This window comes from Scylla paramamosain, chromosome 4 (assembly GCF_035594125.1).
Source record: "Scylla paramamosain isolate STU-SP2022 chromosome 4, ASM3559412v1, whole genome shotgun sequence".
Classification (NCBI taxonomy): Eukaryota; Metazoa; Arthropoda; class Malacostraca; order Decapoda; family Portunidae; genus Scylla; species Scylla paramamosain.
In genome coordinates, this window is record NC_087154.1 from 33,527,353 (window position 1) to 33,547,026 (window position 19,674).

The window sequence follows — 19,674 nt, forward strand, 5'->3', positions numbered from 1 at the left end:
CTGGCAAATAATAGAACAATAAGAATGTGAAAGGTCAGGCAGATGAAACTATGAAAAGAATGAAATAGCTAGCTTACCTGTAAGAATACTTGCAACACAAAGAGGTATTAGCATGCACTTTGTTATGTAATTGTGAGATCCTAGAGAGGTAGGAGAATAATATGGTGGAAGCTGTTTTGAAATTCTTGAGTAAAACATGAGGTACTATATACGTACGCAATTGAGATGAAGTTTGAATAGACAAACAACACGCGAAAAAGACTGATGCACATAACTGGCACGATTTTCAAGGATTGTGCGGAAACATACAAAGAATTGCCTTGTGCAGTTATCGGACGATGGAATATGGAACATGAATGACAACAAATTTCAGCACACCTGTAAGCCTTTACGAGACATTGATGTATTATTGAATTGAATTTAAAGAAAAGTATAAGAGAATAAAAACTCAAAATTGGAAATTTTCACTTTTAGCATGAATCAGCTGTGAAAATGATTGCGTTCCAACTATAAAAAATGAAGCGGAAGAGAGATAATGGAAAAAGTTATAGTTTGTAATGAAGAGCGTATATAGAGATGAATATATGATGCAGTGTTACATGGACACTGCAGTGTTACCGGGACTCTGGTAGACCTGTTGGCTTTTCCATATTTATAGAACGGCTTTCGATCAATTAAGGATACGCGGTCAAAGTGCACAGCTATAGATGTATGTATGTCTTTCTCTCATTCACGAATGGTTTGTGCTTACTGACTCCTATCCTGTCGTAAGTAATGTGGAAAATGTGTCCCACAGTGATAGTTAGGGTGATGGTGACCATTTTATTTTCAGCGTAACATGACAGTAATGTTTATTTAGCAATTCATGATCTGATATCTATGGATGACAAGGTGAAAGTATTAAGCCATTTCTTTATTCATACCAGTGTTACATGGAGAGAGAGAGAGAGAGAGAGAGAGAGAGAGAGAGAGAGAGAGAGAGAGAGAGAGAGAGAGAGAGAGAGAGAGAGAGAGAACCATAGCATTCAGGTGTTGAACGCCGAGTATTACCAGTCTAGTAGCCACATTTATTGCTTCTCGAAGGCTGTTGTTTCCAGCCATTTTTTGTTCGTTGTTTAGTTTAAAACGACAAATCAAGTCTGATTCTACTTATAGTGCTACATTGTTTTCTCAGTTCTCTAAATTCATCGACTAAATTTTTTTTTTTTTTTCGGCGTCTCTCCATCACCCGCCATATCATTTCCACTACCCTGGAGTTGAATAGAATACTATAAATTAATATAGTTGTCCGTCCACGTTTGTATAATAACTATAAAAGCTCAACATTTAAATTTTACATGAGCCAGACTTCAGGTTCTCTTTTCATGTGCTTTGAAAGTGTTTTTTTTTTATACTTAGGACAAAGAGGGGAAGGTTCATGAAAGGATTTCTCGCCATAGTGCTGCACGTGTGAGGCGCGAGTGTATTAGTCCACACAGTGTTCTCGCTTGATGCCTTATCCTTTTTTTTGTTTTCGTGGTAATTTTTTTTTTGTTTAGTGAACATGAAATATCAAACATCATCATCCAGGAACTAATCATAATTTTTGCCTTTCCTTGGTGCACACTTACTGTATGTACACAGGGCTCCTGATTTTTCTTTATGAACCAAACTATTTTAAAGTAATAGGAACGTATTCACAGTGCGTGCATAAACTGTTTACAGACATATCACGTTGAAGATCAAACTATATAAAGCGATACTAGAAATCTCAAACAGCTGATCTCTTCATGATAAGAGGATATTCATAATTTTGATAAGTAGTCTTCTCAAATCTATTTTTCTACACTCGAGTTCCTACTTTTTTATCTTAAGACTTTTTGAACCGTGATTTGATAGAATGTTCGTTTCGAACTCTGGTCAGAATTTTCTACTACCACCACCACCACTACCACAACACAGCAACAGCAACAGCATTAAAAGTAGCATCATCATTATCATCATCATCATCATCAGCAGCAGCAACAACAACAACAACAACAACAACAACAACAACAACAACAACAACAACAACAACAACAACAACAACAACAAAATCACTACCACCACAACCATCACCTGCACCACCACCACCTCCAACCACAACAATAACAACAACAACAACAACAACAACAACAACAACAACAACAACAACAGTAGTAGCAGCAGCAACAGCAACAGCAACAGCAACAACAACAACAACAACAACAACAACAACAACAACAGCAACTACTACTACTACTACTAATACTGCTACTACTACTACTACTACTACTACTACTACTACTACTACTACTACTACTACTACTACTACTACTGCTGCTACTACTGGTGCTGTTGATGCTGCTTATATGACTATCACTGCCATCACTTTTATCTCTTATACGTCAGGTCGAGGTCAGGTGAAAAGGGAAGATATAATGTAACATGATTTTTCTCCGTATAAAAAAAAAAAAAAAGAATAAATAAATAAATAAATGAAAAAAAAAATGTGGACAGCAGTATGTGAAAGAGAGATATCATTGAACAATTGTCGCCCTCCATTTGCAAACAAGTGGCAACACTTTTATAACGCAACACCTCAGTCAAGCGAAATCTCCCTTTTGAAATACGTCATGTTCTATACCCGCGTGTGAATCCTTCATTACTAATTTCCTGAATATCGAAAATAAGGTAAAGAAGAAGAACGAGAAGTAGCAGAAGAAAGAGGAGAAGGAGAAGAAGAAGAAGAAGAAGAAGAAGAAGGAATAAGAATAAGATGAAGAAGAGAAGCAGAAAACAACAATAACAACATCAACAACAATAAAATCACTACCACCACCACCACCACCAACAATAACAACAAGGGCAGCAGCAGCATGTACGGAAGCACGACACACTCTACGTACGCTGGGTCGCTGAGATTCACGTCATGTCATTGTCACACTCACGAGAAGAGCTACGTTGACAGCCGGCGGTGCAGCGGCCCTCAGTCACTGTCACAGGTGCTCTAAATATCGGGGCTACTGGACAGTCTTGTTAACAGAGGCCAACAGACGGGAACGAGCTGAGTTTTTTCACATTTTTTTCCATCAGCAGCGTGAGCAGAGAGAGAGAGAGAGAGAGAGAGAGAGAGAGAGAGAGAGAGAGAGAGAATACAGAAATATAGGTAGCTTATTTAGTAGTATGCGTCAGTTTCTCATCTTCCAACGTTACTACCTTCTCACACTTGCAATGTATTATATCTGCTCGGATAAACTTTCATGCCATGTCATTCTAGTACACAGAACTACTTGATCGATGTATGATAATAATAAATCAAGCTATACCATTACAGGTTTTAAGTTGAGTAGGCGTTGCAGCTGCAGAGGTCAAGTAATATGCTATACACACAATTCGAAATTATTAATAACGAGAAAATTATAAACCATGATTATAATTAGGTACGTATGCCTCGTAGCCTCGTTTGATTAAATGTTGCCTACTCATAACACAAATTAAAATTAAGAATAACGATAAGGATTTAATTTCTTCAGTAAGTTTTGCAGTATGAAGGATGTTATTTCAATCAGTAGTGTTTTCATAGCACTAACATCAAAAATACTAGCATTTCTCAAGTAAAACTGGTCACATCCGCCGTGTACCAGGCCCTGTGAAAATAAATACACGATTGGTGTTTCCTTGAAGGAACAAACCAAGAACAATTATGTATTATTTTATAAAAACAGCAACAAACATGTAACTAGTCATTATTACGAAATGGTTGTTGGATGATAACGAGAGGGCGGTGAAAAGAACAGCCTGGAGAGCAGCCCTGGCCAGCAGTACCCAGGTGTTCGTTTTCAAAACTGAAGTTGTATGTTATGAACGCAGCAGAAGATCGCACTAAATGACTTTTTATAGATTAAAACAAAAAGTCCCTTAATATGTGGAAATTATTTGTTTCAAAATGTCACCCTTCCTTAAGTTGTGAGGAAAAAAAAAAAAAGAGAGAGAGAGAGAGAGAGAGAGAGAGAGAGAGAGAGAGAGAGGGAGAGAGACCAACTTTAAGTCGAAGTCCGGGACACAGTGAGCGGAAAGGTGGATTCAGAGCAAGGAAGGTGCAGGAATCAGTCGTCCCAAACAACAGTTGAGAGGTGAGGTGCATTCTCGCATAAACTGTGTGGTTAGACTTACGATATTCAGTTTATTTAGTAACCATCTTAACTAGTGTCAAATTCCAGTGCCGTAAGACTTAATGCATAGCTAAATCTGACTAGTTTATGTGAGAAAGACTTGGTGATGAAAGAAGTGATGGCTGCTGCACATAAAGTCGTAAACATAGAGCATTGGAGGTAATGCAGCAAAGGATGCGATTAATTACCACGAAAATAAAGGAATTAAGGATGTGACAAACCGAACTAAGGAGTATTAGATGTGATAAAGGAGTAAGAAATAATGATTGTCAACAAAAGAGTAAAGGCATCAATCACTATAAATAAACTAGTCTTAAAAGTTCACCTTCCGTGAGTTTTATTCATAGCCATGAGCGCAACTTTACCACAATGGGTCGGAAAATATCTTGTAGTGTGATGACATAGGAGAGAGTGAGTGGTGATGAATCAACATGAGGCGGCAGAGAAACAACGCCTTGACGACCACCGCGAGGAGAGGATCACGCCACACGTCGCCCCGCCCTCTAAAGGTAAGTACTTGTTACGGCTTCAGTATTTATTGTATGGAGAGAAATATCCCGTGTGTGTGTGTGTGTGTGTGTGTGTTGTATTCTGAAAAATGCGTCTGAAATTTTTGTAGCGTCAGACATTTTTGGAGGTAGAGTCGCGTGTCATAATATTTTATCCACTTGCATTACAACCGGTCGCATGTGGCGCTGGTCGATCGCTTTTACCTTGCGACAGTGATTTGACGATTTGACGAATAACCAGCGTGAATCACCATGCTTTTGGGTTTGCGACACCACTAATTAGTCCCTGAGCTGCACCGAAAACTAAATCCCATATCACCAACGAATATTTTATTAAATAAGTCATGGTAGAAGTTACGTTAACTAATATTCTATCTACTTAGCTTTGCTACGTGACATTTACAAATCTTTCAGGGCTTCACCGCTGCCAGGGTGTACCTTTATATTTGATGAGAAACTTGCTTTAAGCAGCACGAAATTATTTCAGATTTTTCGTAAGTATGTATGTATGCTACTAGAAATTTCACAAATTTGTATAGAAATTTTCAGCGAGTTTCATGTCTCCAAATGGAAGAGAATATAGAATAGCATAGTTTACTATTTGAATATTAGTTTTCTATTGTTTCCATAAAAGAAAACGAAGGGAGTAACTAAAATATTTCTAAGAATCACCTGTGAAATAATAGAAAATCCCTCCATTAATTTTACATTTCGGTGAATTCAGACGAATGCTGAAAATAATAAGAAATTATGGAAGTGGTTACCTCTATTTCTTTCATAGTGTTAGGCATTATTGTAAAGGGAAACAATCGCTGGCTTTATAAATGTGTCGCTGCAAGTGTGTGAGGGGTGTGGGCGGCAGCGGCCATTATAGTAGCCTTGCGTGCTAATTTTGGCCTTGCTTTGAAGATTAATTTGTTTGTCTTTGCTTAAATAATAAGAAACAAGCCGTGCCTGCGAAAAAAAAAAATCTTCAATAGTAATCCAAATACATACCAAATATACTCTGGTTAAGGGTGTGGTGAAGGGAGTTGTGGGAGGCTATGTTCCTGCAGTGCGTGAGACGAATATTTAGATTTATACGAAAAGTGATTGAATTGAATACAGCAATATGGTAGTGAATACAGATATTATTTGAAAATGTTAGTAAATAGATTTATGTATAACCTCAACCAGGTAGAGAGAGAGAGAGAGAGAGAGAGAGAGAGAGAGAGAGAGAGGTAACAAGATCACGGGCTGGAAAGCTAGTCAAGTTGCCTCTAGCCTCCCCTGTCACGGGTTACCATCGGCGGGCAATGGTAAATATACTTGAGCGTACAGGTATGCATTACTATTACTCAGCACAGGAACATCACTCATACCTTCACCTTTTCAGACAGGCAAGAGAATTGTGATTACCTGACTTAAAGCACGGTCTGTGATTTCTATGAGTAACAACGCAATAAGGAGAAACAGAGGAGAGCGTCTGTTAATATCTCCGAGGAAGGGGAAGGGATAGATTGATGATCTTCCCGTTTGACATCTTAATTAAGGTCATTTTCTATTATTGTGTGTGTATGTCCTTGCTCTGACCGGCGGCTGCTGGCGTGGCGGCTGGGGGTGTGGGGGACGGAAGGAGGAAGGGCGTAGCTTAGGGTGGTGCAATGAGTGATTGAATCCCTTGTTACTGAATTAGCGAGGAGCATGCTCGTATCTATGCAATGGTTGTCTTACTGGTGGTGGTAGTGGCTGTGGTGGTAATGAAGGGCATCTCGGTTGTTGATGTATTACTGGTTGATGAGCACTTAAAGGTCGTGGCTTGTGAGACCAGGCGGGAAAGGGATACGTAAATTTAGGTAGGATGAATGTCTTGTCACTGAAGATCTTGAGTGAGAAGGTGAAAGTATTTGATTCTGTTCGTCTGTAAAGACGGAAGGAAGCTGCCTCAACAATGCTGGAGCAGTGTTCGCCCCGGCATTGTTTCTCATCCATCTGTTTTGACGTTAAAGACCTTTATGGTGTGGACAGCTTCCACAATGTGGCCATGTAGGATTTAGGTGGCTGACTGGGAGTGTGTGTGTGTGTGTGTGTGTGTGTTTTAATTCGCCATCATGTTGTGTTGATTGACACTTTTTATTTTCGTTCCAATTAATTGGAGTTGTTAGCCCTCTTAATATGAATTTTATGAACTTATTGTTTGATTTGAACAAAATATTTTAGTTCTTATTCTCTTTTTATTCACCATTTATTGTTGTTGATTAAATCGCCATATTTTCTGTGAACACATTTTGTCAATTAACTACTACTACTACTACTACTACTACTACTACTACTACTACTACTGTGTGTGTGTGTGTGTGTGTGTGTGTGTGTGCGTGCGTGCGTGCGTGCGTGCGCACACGCGCCTGGGCCCCCCCCCCCTCTCTCTCTCTCTCTCTCTCTCTCTCTCCTCTCTCTCTCTCTCTCTCTTTTTTCTGCAGGAGGGACAATGGCCAAGGGCAACAAAAATCCAATAGAAAAAATGCCCACTGAAATGCCAGTCCCATAAAAAGGGTCCAAAGCGGTAGTCAAAAATTGAAGGATGTCTCTTGATACCTCCCTTTTGAAGGAATTCAAATCATAGGAAGGTGAAAAAACAGAAGCAGGCAGGTAGTTCCAGAGTTTACCAGAGAGAGGGATGAATGATTGAGAATGCTGGTTAACTCTTGCATTAGAGAGGTGGACAGAATAGGGGTGAGAGAAAGAAGAAAGTCTTGTGCAGAGAGGCCGCGGGAGGAGGGGAGGCATGCAGTTGGCAAGATCAGAGGAGCAGTTAGCATGAAAATAGCGGTAGAAGACAGCTAGAGATGCAACATTGCATACAGAGATGTACCAGTGCATCTATTGCCCTTAATCCTTAAGAAAGGGTGGGCATCAGTAATACGACTATAACTTCATCGGATATGATTTTTAATGTTTGTTATGGACCGCCACAGATTCTCTCTCTCTCTCTCTCTCTCTCTCTCTCTCTCTCTCTCTCTCTCTCTCTCTCTCTCTCTCTCTCTCTCTCTCTCTCTGTCTGTCTTTCTCTCGCCTTCCATCCATTGTATTGAATGTTTGGGGAATTAATTAGGAAGAAGCGCTCTATACATTTACGATATCGCTTCCCCTCCATCCTTCATCATTATGGGCAGAAGCAGCAACATGTGGCGGTCTAGGGAAGCTCGTGTCTTTGAAGCTCAAGTAACCACGGGGATAAATGAAAGATTAAGTTACAACACGAGAACTGAGGAGCCTAAATGTGACTTCCTTACAGAGTGCACAGGAACAGGGAACTCAAGTAGGATCATGCAAGACTGCCGAGGGAGAGATCTCACCACACAGTAACCGTTTCCAGCCTCCCTCGCGGCCACGTAAGAGGGAGTCATTAGTTGATAGGACTCGTGGCTGGCTTATCTATTTTTTTCATTTTGGAGTACTTACCGAAATTTATGGCATAGCCAGAGAGAGAGAGAGAGAGAGAGAGAGAGAGAGAGAGAGAGAGAGAGAGAGAGAGAGAGAGAGAGAGGGGGGGGGGGGATGCCCGGCACGTGACCATCTGCCTTTTCTCTGCGATGAATTTGTTACGAGGGAGGACAGCAAGGGAAAGAGCCATTAATTGAGAGAGAGAGAGAGAGAGAGAGAGAGAGAGAGAGAGAGAGAGAGAGAGAGAGAGAGAGAGAGAGAGAGAGAGAGAAAATCAAATCCGTCTTTTGCTTTTAGTCTCCATATTCTTCCTATGCGTGATTTAGAACAGAGATGTGCCAGTGCATCTATGTCAATGGGAGTGGTATTAGATAATTTGTGAAGTACTGGTATCAGATACTTTTGATATATATATATATATATATATATATATATATATATATATATATATATATATATATATATATATATATATATATATATATATATATATATATATATATATATATATATATATATATAACCATTTCTAGAGTCCAGCCCGGCGATGTGTTCTCTGATATGTTTTTGTGTCTGGAAGCCTCACATTTACTTTACCATGAGCAGCGCAGTCTCATTTTCCTGCACTGCTTAACGTGCATCGTAGCACGTGAGACTGACCACAGAGAACTTGCAGTTTCGAGCCATAGAGAGCCCGAGAATATCACATCATTGAGCGTGACGACTAATCCTCAGTGTAAGTTTCTGTGCTTATCGCATGGCTTTCATATGAATGAACTTGGGGGAAACATTACAGAACTCTGCATTTAACTGATGATGCGAGTCAATAATGGAATCATTTAAACGTGTAGCCTGAGTGGAGAGACAAGCTCGGCCCTGCAGAAATAATGCAATACTAGATCACTAATCATGGTGAAACTGTTATTTATTATCGAGACGTGACTGACGTGTTTCGTAATTTTGGTACTGATATGTATAAACAAAGGTTTAAGGAGGGCTTGTAGTAATAGTAGTAGTAGTAATAGTAGCAGGAGCAGCAGCAGTAGTAGTAGTAGTAGTAGTAGTAGTAATAGTAGTAGTAGTAGCAGCAGCAGCAGTGGCAGTGGCTGTTGTTATTGTTGTTGGTGGTGTTGGTGTTAATGGTGTAGTCGTAATAATATTGTACTGTCTTCTCTACCACTGATTCAACATTATTCTCCGCTCACGTTTTACATTTTCTGCGTGGTCAGCATTAATGTGTTATGTTTATTGTATTTATGGCAATGCGGAGGTGTTTGCGATGATATACTCGTAGTTCATGTGCGGATCGTATAAGTAGTGTGGTGCTACATATTCGTGGCAGCTGGGACGCTGAATCTGCTTTTCTACATGATGGTCCTCCGTATTACTTCACATGGAGGTTTTGTATGTGTGTGTCAGTTTCAAAATCGGTATCGGATAAGCATGAGCCACTTCAAGAAATCGGAATGTCAAAGCCAGTAGAGAGAGAGAGAGAGAGAGAGAGAGAGAGGAGAGAGAGAGAGAGAGAGAGAGAGAGAGAGAGGAGAGAGAGAGAGAGAGAGAGAGAGAGTTTGAGGAACTGCTACTACTACCACTACTATTGTTTTTGTTTAGGGCCGCAACGATCCTTGGTTATCCTATGATCCATATTACCGTTATTGTTAATTCATCACGCACTACATAAATGATTAAGGTGCAATTGTAAGTGGCTTGGCAAGTGTTCCTTCCATGGCGACGTGAAGTGTTGTTGTAATCCCCGCTTGATTAATTGTTTTGACTCCGCCCGATGCCTCCTCAAGGGCCCCGTGATGGGAAGCCATTGTGGTGCGTGTGGCAGTGTTAGTGTGCCAGTCTGGAGTGGCGAATGATATATTAAGATTGATCTGTTTGACCAGTTTATTATAGCCCTAAACGCGCCATTTATACTTTGCACTCTTGTTAAATTTATCTGTTTACTCTTACCTTGTCACGGAAGCGCCATTCGTCAGGCTGCGAGTAAAGAACACTACTTAGGTATATTTTTAGCCTCCCTTCATAATTTTACGCCCTGAAATGGCCTCGACATCCCTTCCTTATCCACCCCCTCAGTCCTTTGCGCCAGCCTCCTCGTAGCCACTCGCATAACGCAGGACATTGTAAACCTGCCTGACGGAGAGGCGCACCCCTACCTGCACTCAGAGGAGCCCCCTGCCTATTTATTGTTAGAGGCAGGTTGGGAAGGGAAGGGAAGGGAAGGGAAGAGAAGGGGGAGCAGACTCGGCGTCACACTCAGATTCTGTTGACGCTGCCTAATGGCTGTGTGTGGGTTTGTTTCTGCAGTGATAGGAATGCTAGTGATGATTAAACTACTACTACTACTACTACTGCTACTACTACTACTATTACTACTGCTACTACTACTACTACTACTACAACTACTACTACTACTACTACTACTACTACTACTACTACTACTACTACTACCAACAACATTAACAAAAGTGATGATAATATATGCTTTTACTGTCAAAACCACAAACACAACTACCGCCACAGCTACTACTACTATTTCTCCTCCTCCTCCTCCTCCTCCTCTCCTCTCCTTTTTCTCCTCCTCCTTCTCCACCTCCTGCTTCTCCTCTTACTTACTACTTCTACTACATCCAGTGGCACCACCATTAGAAACACTACTGCTAATACTACGTTCAAAATAATTACAACATACTTTTTTATGAACATGGTAAATGAGGAATAAGACAGATATAGGGAAATAAAATAGCGAGATGGAAGAACATAAAGGCTACAGCTGCTCTGTCTCCATCCTGCGTTGAGTGCTAAAGCCTGGCGGCGGAGTGGTTCTCAACGCCCGTATCGAATAGCGTCAGCGGCTCTCCTGGTAAAAGGGAAGGGAAACATTGAGTCCGTTTGGAAGGTACAGGAAATTACCAATATTGTTATTTTTAATATTATTATTGTCACCGTCATCATAATTTCCATTTTTTTTTCTTAATAACAAAAGAATTTTACATGTATATAATTTTCATAGTGTTTTGAATGTGTGTGTGTGTGTGTGTGTGCGTGCGTGCGTGCGTGCGTGCGTGCGTGCGTGCGTGCGTGCGTGTGCGTGTGTCGATGTCCTTGCATGGGGTAAACAAACACCAGCAAAACATGTTGACACACAGGGTTTGGACGCTGGGAATGGCCTTATACATTATCATCCTTTCCCCACACACACTCTCTCTCTCTGTCTCTCTCTCTCTCTTCCTCTCTCTCTCTCTCTCTCTCTCTCTCTCTCTTACTTGGTAACAAATCCTACTTAGATTCCAGACGGCAGGAGGGAACAAGTGAAAGATCCTCTTGCAAAGCCATTCCTTCTCCTCCTCCTCCTCCTCCTTCTCCTCCTCCTCCTCTCCTCTTCCTCCTCCTCCTCCTCCTCCTCCTCCGCAATTCCTATTATATTGTCATATTGCTGCTTCTGATTTTCCTCCTTCCTCTTTTATGTATACCGTCTTCTCATCTTCCCTTTTCCTCTCTCTCTCTCTCTCTCTCTCTCTCTCTCTCTCTCTCTCTCTCTCTCTCTCTCTCTCTCTCTCTCTCTCTCTCTCTCTCTCTCTCCCTATCCATTCTGTCTCGTCTCATTTCCATTTGCCTCGCTCCTTTGTCTTGCTTTCTGACTTGCTCTCTCTCTCTCTCTAACTTGGTAACAAATCCTACTTAGATTCCAGACGGCAGAGGGAACAAGTGAAAGATCCTCTTGCAAAGCCATTCCTTCTCCTCCTCCTCCTCCTCCTTCTCCTCCTCCTCCTCCTCTTCCTCCTCCTCCTCCTCCTCCTCCTCCGCAATTCCTTTATATTGTCATATTGCTGCTTCTGATTTTCCTCCTTCCTCTTTTATGTATACCGTCTTCTCATCTTCCCTTCCCTCTCTCTCTCTCTCTCTCTCTCTCTCTCTCTCTCTCTCTCTCTCTCTCTCTCTCTCTCTCTCTCTCTCTCTCTCTCTCTCGCAAAGTTAAATTATTCGAGAAATATAATGGATTCCTTTTGTTGCTGTAATGGTTGTGTGTGTGTGTGTGTGCAAGTCGATTTTGTTGGGAGGGAAAATGACGAGATAATGAAGGAGGGGAGGTTAATGGAAAAATAAGTGGGAAACGGTAGAGAGAGAGAGAGAGAGAGAGAGAGAGAGAGAGAGAGAGAGAGAGAGAGAGAGAGAGAGAGAGAGAGAGAGAGAGAGAGGGGGGAGGAAGCCTTTATTTAACAAACTGTAGGTGAAGATGATAATGGGATTTTAATGTGTGGCAGATTACGTTCCTATGGCATAATGTACTGGTATTTTGCTGCTTCATGTACTGGGCGAAAACAGAGGGAAATAAAGAGAAACTGGGAAGTCTGATGGGAGAGAGAGAGAGAGAGAGAGAGAGAGAGAGAGAGAGAGAGAGAGAGAGAGAGAGAGAGAGAGAGAGAGAGAGAGAGGTGGGGGGAGGGAATAAAAGAAACTAAACATAGCGTGGGAATTGTAAATCTACTTTCCTCCCATATGTGTGTGTGTTCGTCTTGCTGTGAAATGTTCTTCATTAGTGTGAGTAATGTGTGGAAAAAGGATGACGTTTTTTTCCCTGGAAAGATGAGAGATTGAAAATTGCTCGGTATTTTGTTTTTCTTTTTTTCTCTCTCTCCACGCAGAGTGTAAGTGATAAGAGAAAGTAATGCTCGATGATGATAATGGAGGTTTATGTCACCGTTCGAATCTCACGGTACTTATAGCCAAGCCTGCGTGTGAGCGTTTGCTTATCGCGCCACACCAAGCAAGCGCAATATGCATATAAATTGATTTTGTTACGGGAGATTCACATCAATGCATCGAAGAATAGCTGTATGCACCCACAAGAGATTGCAGCCAAAATTGCCTCCCCTCTCCCTCTCAAGACATCTGTGAATGTATGTACACCCCACGAGGAAAATGTTTGCCGTGTGTGGCGGTGGCATGAAAATGAAGAGTGCTGCCTGTCAGTTTGGCGTCTGCTCGTATGTAAAAGAAGTTAGTGCGGTGTGGGGAGGTTGGTTTTTTCCAATGAAGTAAACGCATGGGATGTGGTGCAAGGGAGCATACAAGTTAGCATTAGTGCAGTGTAGAGCATATTTTATTCCTTAGGCGTTGTGAGGTCCCGCGTGAACAAAGTACGTAGCATCAAGGTGACTTTATGTAAGCTCCTCTGTAAATTGTGATTGAATAGTCCAGGCACTGGAAAAGACTGGAACACGCTAATACCTAGGCCTTTGTTCTGGCGAGCCCCGAGGGTGGGATGTACTCTGTATCATGAAGGGCGGTCTATATACAGTATCTATTTACATTTGGAGAAGAAAAGTTTCATTGTTATGGTGTGTTTACTCTCGGTTGGGCTCTGTAGTTGTCTTGTGGTCGTCACTCATCACAGTCTTCTAAGAATAAGAGGAACTGCCACTCTCTCTCTCTCTCTCTCTCCTCTCTCTCTCTCTCTCTCTCTCTCTCTCTCTCTCTCTCTCTCTGAAATGTTATCCAACTAACAGTATAGAGAGAAATCTAGTGACTAAGACAGCCATAAATATAAATTCACAACAGGATAAACAAGATCGGCCACACTAAAACACTAGCGTCTTATGGCAGAGACCAACAAACTGCTAAAGTAAGGCCCGTATTCTGGCACACGTTCTACACAACGTTCAAAAGGCTTTTTAAGGATGTTTTTTATGGTTCTAGTAACAAAATAACAAGATTTCTACAATATTAACAATGAGGAACACTCTTGAGAACTCGGTTAATCATCTCTGTAGGCTGTGAAAATAGCCGTGGTGAGAGGGCAGTGTTTCCAAATAGTGGCATTAGAACAATAAAGGGAAGACTCCTGGAGGGGACTGGGGAGGTGATTCACGTCGTCAGAGATAAACTAAAGTGACACGTTGGATCATTGGAGGGATAAGGGAGATAACGAGGCAGAAGGGGAGCAGAGAAAGGAAGGATAGGGTACTAGATAGGGAGAAAGTGAAGGGGGGCGGGATGGAGGGTGGGAATATTATTGGGACAAACCTCAATAACAACCTGTAAGCTTCCTACTAAAGGGGGAAGCTGCTTAGGGCCTTCGCCACCTTGATATGTGTGTGTGTGTTGTGTGTGTGTGTGTGTGTGTGTTCAGTAGTGGTGCCAGTAGTGTTAACAGTTGTAGTAGTAGTAGTAGTAATAGAAAAACACTATTCTTTATATACAGTTGCAGGTCCCACCACCACCTGCTATTATGCTCACTAAATAATTCAGCCATGGCTTACCATTGTGGCAGAAGAAACGTTAGGGTAGGAGTATTGAGTATTTTCTAGTAGTGGTGATGGTGGTGGTGGTGGTTGTGATATAAATAATAGTTAGTAGTTGTAGTAATAGTATGTAGTAGTAGAAGTTGTGGTAGTAGTGGTGGTGGTGGTGGTGTTAGTAGTAGTAGTAGTAGCAGTAGTAGTAGGAACAGGAGTAGTATAGTATTATTGATAATGATAATAAAAGTAATGGTAATAATAATAAAAGGCAACAGACGAAAAAAAAAAAAAACAGCGCGACAATAGATAAAAAACTACCAACATAACAACAATAATTACCAACCCTTTACTACGTCTTCTATTTCTACTGCTACTACCACCACCACCACCACCACCACCACCAGTACTACTACAAAAGGCTTAATATTTCTACCCTAACGTTTCTTTTTCCACAATGATAAGCCGTGGCTGAATTATTTAGTGAGTATAGTGGCTGGTGGTAGTGGTGGTGGTGGGACCTGCAACCGTATATAAAGAATAGTGTTTTTCAGAACAGCGGTGAGGGGGAACGTATAGTGGTGAGACAGAGAAGGCTTAAGCGTTATGTAGGTAAGGAATGGCTGCTCATGTACCTAATTTTTTTTTTTTTTTTTGGACAGGTTCAGACCTTAGTTTTGAAATAAAAATCTGGTAATTGTGATATGTTCTTAACTTAAAGAAGAAACAATGTATTTATGAGGAAAAAAAAAAAAATCAGTCCTTAGTAGTGCGGCATAGATCATATTTAATTTTAATAAATGAAAACACTTTTTTTTATTGATATATACTTTTCATATCAATGTTCATGTACTATTCATGATTTCACTATCCGTAGCCTTAGAGGAAAATTTTTAATCGCAAAAGATTTTCAGTTTTTTATACCTTTGTTAAAAAATAGTGAAAAAAAATATTCAATTAAAAAATTTGTATTTTTGTATTTGTATTTTGTAAATTTGTATTTGGATATGTTTTTTTTACTTAAAAAGAACAATTGTATTTGGTTAATTATCTGTAACCTTGGAGGAAAATTTTTTTAATAGCAGAAAAATGTTCAACATTTTTGTATAGGTCCAGACTTTAGTTAAAAAAAATATAAAAAAATATTTCAATGTAGAATTATCAGATAATTGGGATATGTTCCATACTTAAAGTGAAAGCAAAGTACATAGGTAAAATATTATTTATAGTTCTTAGGAGGGCGGCATAGATAATAATCATATTTCATTCTAATGGATGATAAATAATGGATATTAGCTAATGACGACAGGTATTGGCAAGACTAGTGAAAGGAAAGAGAGAGAGAGAGAGAGAGAGAGAGAGAGAGAGAGAGAGAGAGAGAGAGAGAGAGAGAGAGAGAGAGAGAGAGAGAGAGAGAGAGAGAGAGAGAGAGAGAGAGAGAGAGAGAGAGAGAGAGAGAGAGAGAGAGAGAGAGAGAGAGAGAGAGAGAGAGAGAGAGAGAGAGAGAGAGAGAGAGAGAGAGAGAGAGAGAGAGAGAGAGAGAGAGAGAGAGAGAGAGAGAGAGAGAGAGAGAGAGAGAGAGAGAGAGAGAGAGAGAGAGAGAGAGAGAGAGAGAGAGAGAGAGAGAAGGGAAAAAGTACCGTTAAGGGTTGGTATATAAAGTGTTGATTATGGTGCAAGTGGACAAAAAAGGAGAGGACGTACACAGTGGTTAGAGGGCCCATTAGTGGCCGAATTAGAGGCTGATGGCTGTGCGTGTGGAAAAGGTGCTAGAGAAAACTCACACCGAAGCAGGAGCAGTCCATTCTTCGTTAAGAGGAAAAGAGGGTGAGAGAAAAATTGGTGGGGAAAAAAAATAAAATAATAGTATACTTGGTTCAGCTTGAGTTTCCCTACCTCGTTTTCACTTCTAGGTTTTTCTTATGTGAAAATGAACTCATGACTGGTTGTTATGCGACTGACCGTAGTTGAATGTAGGACTGTAGAATGATGTGGGGTTGACTGTAGGATATTGGCAGGAACTTATGGTGTACAGTTGGAGAGAAGGGAGGGCATTGGCGTGAATCGTGGACAAGAAGACAACAGTCACTGCGGATAATTGCTGTTTTTAGAAGTTGTAATGTACAAGTCAATAACAGGTATTAAAAATTTTCACACCATTTGAATCTGTTACATATTAACTTATTTGTATTACATTATTATTTTGTGTGATTAATATTGCTTCTTTTTATGCAATAACACGTAATGTGAAATTAATGAGGAATGATTGCCATCAGGAAAACAAGGATATTTTGTCGCCAATTAGTCAGGGTTAAATCGGTCCCAGACGCACCGTAGCTCACCAGTATCACGCACTTCTCTGTCACAGCAATCACAGAGAGGACCCGCAACGAATGCCCTACACAATCTTTGGCTCTGTTTCGCATGCCTCCGCTGTTACCACATTCTCTCTCTCTCTCTCTCTCTCTCTCTCTCTCTCTCTCTCTCTCTCTCTCTCTCTCTCTCTCTCGGCCAGTCAGTCAATCAGTCAATCATTGTGTGTGTGTGTGTGTGTGTGCGCTTGAGTGCGTCTGGCTGCTTGTCTGTCTCTCTCTCTCTCTCTCTCTCTCTCTCTCTCTCTCTCTCTCTCTCTCTCTCTCTCTCTCTCTCTCTCTCTCTCTCTCTCTCTCTCTCTCTCTCTCTCTCTCTCTCTTATTCCTACCCCTACCTCCCACACATCATATACCACCTCCCTCCCATAATCCTCTTTCCCCGCACTTGCACAGCATGAAACGAAGTGCATGATATTTATAAAATTATGAAATTATGTATCTTTTTTTATTCCGTGTTTTTTTTCCGGGAATCTCTCAATCCTCTTTTTAATATTTTTTTTTTTTTTTGCACAGGCTTAGTTCTGTAAAACTGCACGAGAGGAAAAAATGAAAAATGAACACAAACAAAAAACAGTGGAATAAATCAGTCACATTCATCTGTGCAGTGTAGACAGGGGAAGGGTTGGAATGGGGTTGGGGAGGGGACTGGGGATTTTTGTGGGCGGAGATGGGACTGGGGGATGGTTATGGGTGGGAATGAATGGTCAGGGTAGCGGCACATATGTAGGAGCAGAACAGGACCGTAGAAAAGGGAGGTCCGGATAGCATCACAAATAAGAAGCTTCTATATATTTTTTTCTTAAGTGTAAGGGAGACTAGTTGGCGAGGAGAGAAAAGGAAAGGAAAAGGTTCCTCAGCTTATTTCTAAAAATAATCAAAGAAAGAGTAAGAAAAAAAAAATGTTTCGGAGGTAATTCGAAAGAGTTCACGTCGTAGGAAAGTAAAAAATTTAGTCAACAGAGAATTTCAGAATTTATATGTTAAAATGTAAAAGTGAAGATACCTATTACATTTTTGCATTTGTATTTTATGAAGTACAGAATAATGTAACAAGTAGTAATATCATAAATTAAGTTTATTCTATCTTTAAATCAAATTAAACTAATATTTAGACTAATTTAATGCTTTATATTGAGAGTTCTGCAAAGATCAAATTATTTTTTTGGATTCGTATTTTATGAAGTACAAATGTAACATAAATTAAATTTATTCTATCTTTAAATTAAATTAAACTAATATTTAGATTAATGTAATGCTTTATATTGAAAGTTCTGCAAAGATCAAGAAGAAAATTAAAGAATTTGCGAAGGTTGCTCCCAGATGCTGCTTTTTTCATAAATATTTTAGAAAAGACATCGCAGGCCTGGGAAAGTATGCGGCATAATAAAAGCCAATTTCTTAATTGCTGTTTTTCTCTCGCTCCAGTGACTGTGCCGCCATTGTGTAACATGTGCTGCAGTATATTACTTGGTAAAAGTCAAAGAAAGGGTCATAAAAAAAAAAAAAAATATATATATATATATATATATATATATATATATATATATATATATATATATATATATATATATATATATATATATATATATATATATATATATATATATATATATATATATATATATATATAATAATTTTTTTCCCAGAGGTGTCCTGATTCTCGTAACTGGAAAGAACACCTGTCGTAAGAAGCAAGAAAATACACAATAAGAATTTCAGAGTTTATATGTGAAAAAAAAAAAACATGTAAAAGTGAAGATATTGGCTAAATTTTACGTTAGCATTTTATGAAGTACAGTTCTTGCAAGTAATAATACCATTAATTCAATTGAACTCTATAACTATGAATCGACTGAAATTACTGTTTGCACAAATTATATGACGAGTTCTTCAAAGACCAAGAATAAATGGAAGTGTAAAGTTTCGTTGCCAGATGTTGCTTTTCTGTCAAATATTTCTTAAACTATGACATTACATCTCTGGGCAACTGAGCAGCATAATGAAAAGCAGATTCTTTCTTACTACTTTTTATCGTTGTGATGAGTGTGTTTGCCAGTCTGTAACATATGCTGCAGCATATAACGAGGTGTCTTGCATAGTTCCTACACTGAATGCTTTCATAATTCTGCCATCTAGTGAATCTTCTCTCTCACTTTCTCTCCCCTTCTCTCTCTCTCTCTCTCTCTCTCTCTCTCTCTCTCTCTCTCTCTCTCTCTCTCTCTCTCTCTCTCTCTCTCTCTCTCTCTCTCTCTCTCTCTCTCTCGATTAGCTGCTTCGCAATATTTCCATGTAATTCTGTGATGAACTGAATTCTTCAGTGCTGGTGAACTTGAACACACTTCCCTACCATTTCCTGTCCTTCCTTTCACATTTAATAGCTTTAAAGACTTTCAGAAGTCATCTTAATGGAGAAACTTCACTTCACTTCACTTCACTTTCATTAGTCTTAAAACATCTTCAGAACTTATATTTTGAGTTATCTTGGAATATTCTGGTAAGGAGGAGCTTTCTTTGTGCATGTTTTTTTTTGTTTTTCTTGTATTAGAAGTTTTTATATTAACAGTCATAAAGACAATCACGGTTCATTTTAGTGTGAAGAGATGCATTTAGTTGGTTGAAGGAAGTACCCTGTGCTGCAGACTTTACTGATATGAGGGTAAGGTAGTCTTAAGAATGTCTCTTTGACGCATTTACATAACGAACTACAATATTTACAACGCAAAAAAAAAAAAAAAAAAAGAAAGAAAGAAAAGAAAAAGCCCTCCTCTTAGTCTAAACAAATGCACTTTCCTAACTGAAGCAAGTACTTTATCTTGTAAATGTTCCTTATCGATATGAAAGTGTGGCAGCAAAACAAGAATGAGAGAAGCAGGTGACAAACAGATGACGCTACTTGTGGAGTGACTGGGAAGGATTTACATTGGCTCAGTGTCTTAAACTTCAGGCA

General features: G+C 39.8%; 1 protein-coding gene and 1 long non-coding RNA gene across 7 annotated transcripts in view; one reads left to right on the forward strand and one right to left on the reverse strand.

The window, feature by feature from the left end:
* The first annotated feature begins 4,065 nt into the window (after nt 1-4,065).
* LOC135100026 (trace amine-associated receptor 8a-like) overlaps nt 4,066-19,674 on the forward strand; it is a 185,968-nt gene continuing 170,359 nt past the window's right edge. For 5 of the 6 annotated variants that reach the window (XM_064002869.1, XM_064002863.1, XM_064002867.1 and 2 more), the window contains exon 1: nt 4,076-4,681. The gene's annotated coding sequence lies outside the window, so the exon portion shown is untranslated. Of the gene's footprint in view, nt 4,682-19,674 lie in introns of all 6 variants that reach the window. The other variant, XM_064002866.1, reaches the window with a different exon arrangement.
* LOC135097499 (uncharacterized) overlaps nt 10,708-19,674 on the reverse strand; it is a 9,950-nt gene continuing 983 nt past the window's right edge. Inside the window, exons 2-3 of the long non-coding RNA XR_010265753.1 lie at nt 16,318-16,443; nt 10,708-10,976 (exon numbers count right to left, since the gene is read on the reverse strand). This is a non-coding gene — a long non-coding RNA (uncharacterized LOC135097499). The remainder of the gene's footprint in view (nt 10,977-16,317; nt 16,444-19,674) is intronic.